The sequence below is a fragment of the Haemaphysalis longicornis genome, unplaced genomic scaffold, assembly GCF_048455015.1.
Source record: "Haemaphysalis longicornis isolate Haplotype H1 unplaced genomic scaffold, Haemaphysalis longicornis Haplotype H1 scaffold_1, whole genome shotgun sequence".
NCBI lineage: Eukaryota > Metazoa > Arthropoda > Arachnida > Ixodida > Ixodidae > Haemaphysalis > Haemaphysalis longicornis.
Window position 1 is genome coordinate 88,683,226 of NW_027526203.1, and position 5,287 is coordinate 88,688,512.

The following is a 5,287-nucleotide window of genomic DNA, read 5'->3' on the forward strand; positions in this document are numbered from 1 at the left end:
GGCAATATAAGAAAAACCAGGAAGATTACTAAACAATTTAAGATTGTAAATATGCAATCTCTTTTGTCAACAAGTCTACAGACGGTTTACTGACGCATGCACCCGCACGCTTGTGCATAGAAAAAGCTTCAAAGATCTCGCGTGTTCTTTGGTCACCATAGCGGTTTAAGAACATGACAATCTCAAACAAGGGCTCACATGAGGGCTTGTTTGCGCACGAAGCAACATGTGTGGCAAGGTTACTGGCAAGGTCAAGCAACATGTGTGGCAAGGACCCAAGTTTGGACCTCACCCTGAACTGGACAAAGTGGAGATGTTGTCTCTTATGAGAAGCTGCACTTCAAGAGTAAAAGAGGAGGATGTCACTCAGTGCGTGAGCGAGGGTGTTGATGCGCTTCCAGCCAAACCCAAACACTCTGCCTTGGTCCGAACCAACAAGGTAGTCTTCGCCCTGAAGGATGCTGACCTTAAGCTTCTTTGTTCCGACAAGGAAGGAGGGTTTGCTGTGCTGCCATCCGCCTTTTACAGTGATAAGGCGAAGGAGGCCGTCCTGAACAACTTCAAGGCCGCACCTGATGTGAAACCACAGAAAGTCAAAAAAGAAGTCCTAAGGTTGTGCGAGGAGCTAGCGTTGCGAAAATTTGCAAGGTCGGTGAAGAAGAGCCGATAGCTTAGCCTGAAAATATTTTTTTCTGTGAAGACACACAAGGCGGGAGGCCCTTTCTGAGCGATCGTCTCTGAATGCAGCACTTGGCAACATGTGGTTGGGCAGTTTCTGCAAAGGTCGCTTTCTTTGCTGAAGGTTGACGACCCGTTCCTGGTGCGGAGACGCCAAGATGTGTCTGACTTTCATGACGCAGAGTGCCCTGGAGGCGTCAATGCCTTCTCAGCCGACATCAAGGATCTTTATTACTCTCTGCCACACCTTCCCTTTGCGAGGTGGTCAGTGAAGGCATCGACATGTATGGAGCCATTCGTTTCCAGAATGCCTGCGGGGTCAGTGCAAGCGGTTTCACGGAACTACTGGCGTTCTACCTCCGATCGACCTTCATCGACTTCAATGGTGAATGCTTCATCCAGAAGCAGGGAGTGTGCATCGGCTCCTGCCTTTCCCCGCAGCTTAGTGACCTACTGTTGCCCAGCCTCGACCGACGTCTCAAGAAAGCGTTGGAGGACGGCCCCGTGGTGAGGACCTTCTGGTACGTGGACGACTTCTTGGTGATCTACAGGAACAGGAATGACGGCGTAGCATTGTCGGAAAGTTTGTTCAAAACCTTCGCCTCTGTACTTCGCAATTCGTCCTCACCAGGGAGCTTCCAGCTGAGGGGCATCTGAGATTCCTCGACCTGAGGCTGTGGATACGCGAGGAACATGTGTGTTGAGGATACGCGCCTATTGCACAGAAGGCACTGCTGCCACACTCCTCATCCCACTCTAATCTCGTGAAACGCGGAGTGGCCACAGCCGTTTTGAAGAACGCCCTCTTCAGATGGTGCCATCACCAAATGGAGGCGATGTTCTTGGACCAGGTCAAGCGCCTACAAGCACATGGATACCCTGAGGACCTCATCTGCAGCCTGTCAAACAAGTTGCTGACGGAAGAGTGCGTAGGAATACGTCCCAAGGCGCGCAAGGAACACAGGACGACGACGGTAATCCCATACGTTTCCGGCGTCTCGCACAAACTAAAAAGGATTGTGGAACGCTCAGGGGTGCGAGTCATGTTTTCTGCTCCCAAGAAGTTGGGCGGCCTTTGCAAGTGGTGAACTCAGAAGAACCTAGGCGCAATGTCTGCAACACGGGTCACAGAAGGCGTTTTATTGAGTGTGCGACTAAAGCAGTGCACGAGATTCCCCTGCCCTGCGGTGGCTCGTATATTGGATGATGATGATGGTTGGTGTTTCATGGCGCAAGGCCAACGAGGGCAAAGAGCGCCAGAAAAGAAGTTATATAATGAAGCGAAGTGATTACCACAAAAAGGTAGGTAAACCGAACATAGTAAAATCAATTAAAGGTAATGGTGATGGCTGGTGTATAGGGCCAGATTTGATTATGCGTGATATTAGATAAGGTTTAAAAACTTACCATCAGACAAATAATCAAACACACGTTTCACAGAAGCACTGGCATCGTCACCTAGAATCAGCGATGGATGTAGTGGGATATGTTGTCTGTAGAGTTCTCTGAAGTGTTTGTGTCGTGTTGTGTGAAGTGCCTTGCATGTGATTAGTATTTGCAGTACGGATAGGGCCTCTCCGCACCTGCTGCACAGAGGTCTTGGAGATGCAGTGAGAAGGTGCGAGTGCGTTGCATGTGTGTGCCCTATCCGTAATCTGGCCAAGGCGACTTCAGAGTATCTATTGCGTGTGTCGGTGGTGTATGGTCCCAAGTGAGGTTTTATTACGTGTAACTTGTCTGTTTGTTCTCTCCAGTGTGTTTGCCATGTTTTGCGAAGTTGTTGTCTGATGTGTGGTTTCACGTCGGTGTAGGGTAATGTGGTTATGTGTACTGTATTCAAGAGTGTACCAGCAGCAGCCATTCGGTCCGCTGCTTCGTTCTTGGCTATACCACAGTGGCCAGGGACCCAGCAAAGAACCAGTTCAAATTTGCGTACATACACAGACATAATACCCTTGACGATCAGATTGACAACGTGGTTTTTCGAAGGCATTGTTGACGACAGTGCCCGCACAACACTGAGGGAATGTGTATAGATAATGGATTGTGGGATGTGGCTTTGAAGTATCTGATTGACAACAAGAAGTACACCGTAAGACTCTGCCGTAAAGATACTAGTATGACTATTCAGAGCACGGTACTAATATGACTATTCAGAGCTCTAGTGACACTAAGGCCGGGCCCATGCGCCGCGCAGGACACCGAGGTGGCAGTTCTAGAAGCGTCCGTATAAAATTCAGAACACTCCTACTTCTGCTGCAAATACAAGAAATGCTGCAGAATTGCACATGTGGGAGCTCGGTTTTTATCTACATGTGTGAAAGATGTGTCACATGATACAGGGCGGAGATGCCATGGTGCTATAAAATTCGTTAGAGAACATTGGATTTTATCTAAAAAGGAGACAGCAAGCTGTGACGCTTCCTCTCTAACTCTGTAAGAGAAGGGCGCAGAGAATGATGGTCGATTTAAAAGGAGTTCAGTCATGGACGTATCATGAAAAACTGATTTAAAAAGGATGGTGAGGCATGGATGAAATTTTAAAAGCATAAAGGAGATCTGTGTATGCTCGCTGACGTTGTAGGTTCCATTTGTTGCACTCCACATAGAGGCTTTCGACCGGGCTAGTGCGGAAGGCGCCACACGCCAGGCGGAGCCCGAGATGGAGCACTGGGTCCAGCATTCTGAGGGATGTTTTAGTGGCTGACCCATAAACGACGCTACCATTGTCCAATCGTGAACCTATCAAGCTGGTAAAAACACGTAAGAGAAGTTGTTTGTCAGCACCAAAAGAGATGTGCGACAGAACCTTCAGGATATTCATTGTCTTTAAGCATTTATGTTTTAGTTCTTTTATGTGTGGAATGAATGTGAGCTTTTCGTCAAAGATAATACCTAAGAACTTGTGTTCCTTTTTTACAGGAATAGAGACACCGTGGAGTTGAACGTCTGGATCCGGCCGAAAGCCACGCCTCTTGGAAAACAAAACACAAGTGCACTTTCCTGGATTAAATTTAAAACCGTTGCTATCTGCCCGGCCGGCAAGCTTGTTCACACCAAGCTGGACTTGCCGCTCGCAGATAGACACGTTACAAGACTTAAAAGATAACTGTACGTCGTCTACATAAATTGAACATGAAATTGACGGTGGTAGCGCCTTCCGAAGAGAATACATTTTAACAATAAAAAGGGTGCAACTGAAAACTCCACCTTGCGGCACGCCGTTTTCCTTCACATGAACCCTAGAGAGTGCAGTTCCAACTCGCACACGAAATGTTCTTTGAGACAAGTAGCTGGCAAGTGTGTTCATCATGTTACCTGTTATGCCGAAGGACTTGAGGTCACTTAGGATGCCATACCCCCACGCGGTATCGTACGCTTTTTCCAGATCAAAGAGTACCGTCATACAATATTGTTTGTGGAGGAAAGCATCCCTTATATAGGACTCGAGAACGACGAGTTGGTCGTTGGTGGACCGCCCCGCCCTCAAGCCTGCCTGGCAGCTCTCGAGAAGACCATTGTACTCGAGAAAGTACACGAGTCTCCTGTTTATCATCTTGTCTGAAAGTTTATCATCTTGTCTGAAAGTACGAGAAAGTACACGAGTCTCCTGTTTATCATCTTGTCTGTTTATCATCTGTCTGAAAGAACATTTCGCACGCGAAATGTTCTTTCAGACAGGTAACTTGCAAGCGTGTTCATCATGTTACCCGACATGCCAAAGGACTTGAAGTCGCTAAGGATACCGTACCGCCAAGCAGTGTCGTACGCCTTTTCAAGATCAAAGAAGACCGTCATGCAGTACTGCTTGTGGAGGTAAGCATCTTTGATATATGACTCTAACGCAACGAGTTGATCGTTCGTAGATCGCCCCGCCCTGAAGCCCGCCTGGCAGCTCTCGAGAAGACCGTTGTACTCTAAGAAGTACACAAGTCTCCTGTTTATCATCTTTTCGAGGAGCTTGCACAGGCAGCTTGTCAGGGCAATGGGGCGATAACTGGCAGGAGAGGAAGGGTCCTTCCCTTCCTTCAGGACAGCCACTACTATGGCCTCCCTCCAAGAGCGAGGAATGTGCCCCGAAAGCCATATTTTATTGTATAGGTGTAAGAGTGTTTCAAGAGTGTCTGGGTGTAGGTGTTGTATCATGGTGTATGTGATTTTGTCTGCACCTGGAGCTGACGTCTTACATGTGCTCAGAGCAACCTTCAGCTCATGAATTGAAAAACAAGAATTGTAAGAAGTGTGCGACTTGTTATCACGCAGGGACTTCTTTTCTACAGATGTTTTGTGTTTCATGAAAGTGTTTGTGTAGTGGGCTGAACTGGACACGTGTTCGAAGTGTTGCGCAAGTGTGTTAGCCTGGTCTTCCAGTGTGTCCCCTGTTGTACTAACCAGGGGCAGGCTGTGTGTCTGTTGTCCTTTTAGTTTTCGTATTCGTGTCCAGACTTTATGTGTGTCAGTGTACGAGTTGATGGAAGTGAGGAAGGTGCGCCAACTCTCCCTTTTCGCCTCACGACGCACTCGCTTCCCAAAAGCCTTTGCCCGTTTAAAAGAAATGAGGTTATCTGACGTGGGGTACTGGCGAAGGACACACCACGCCTTGTTCTGG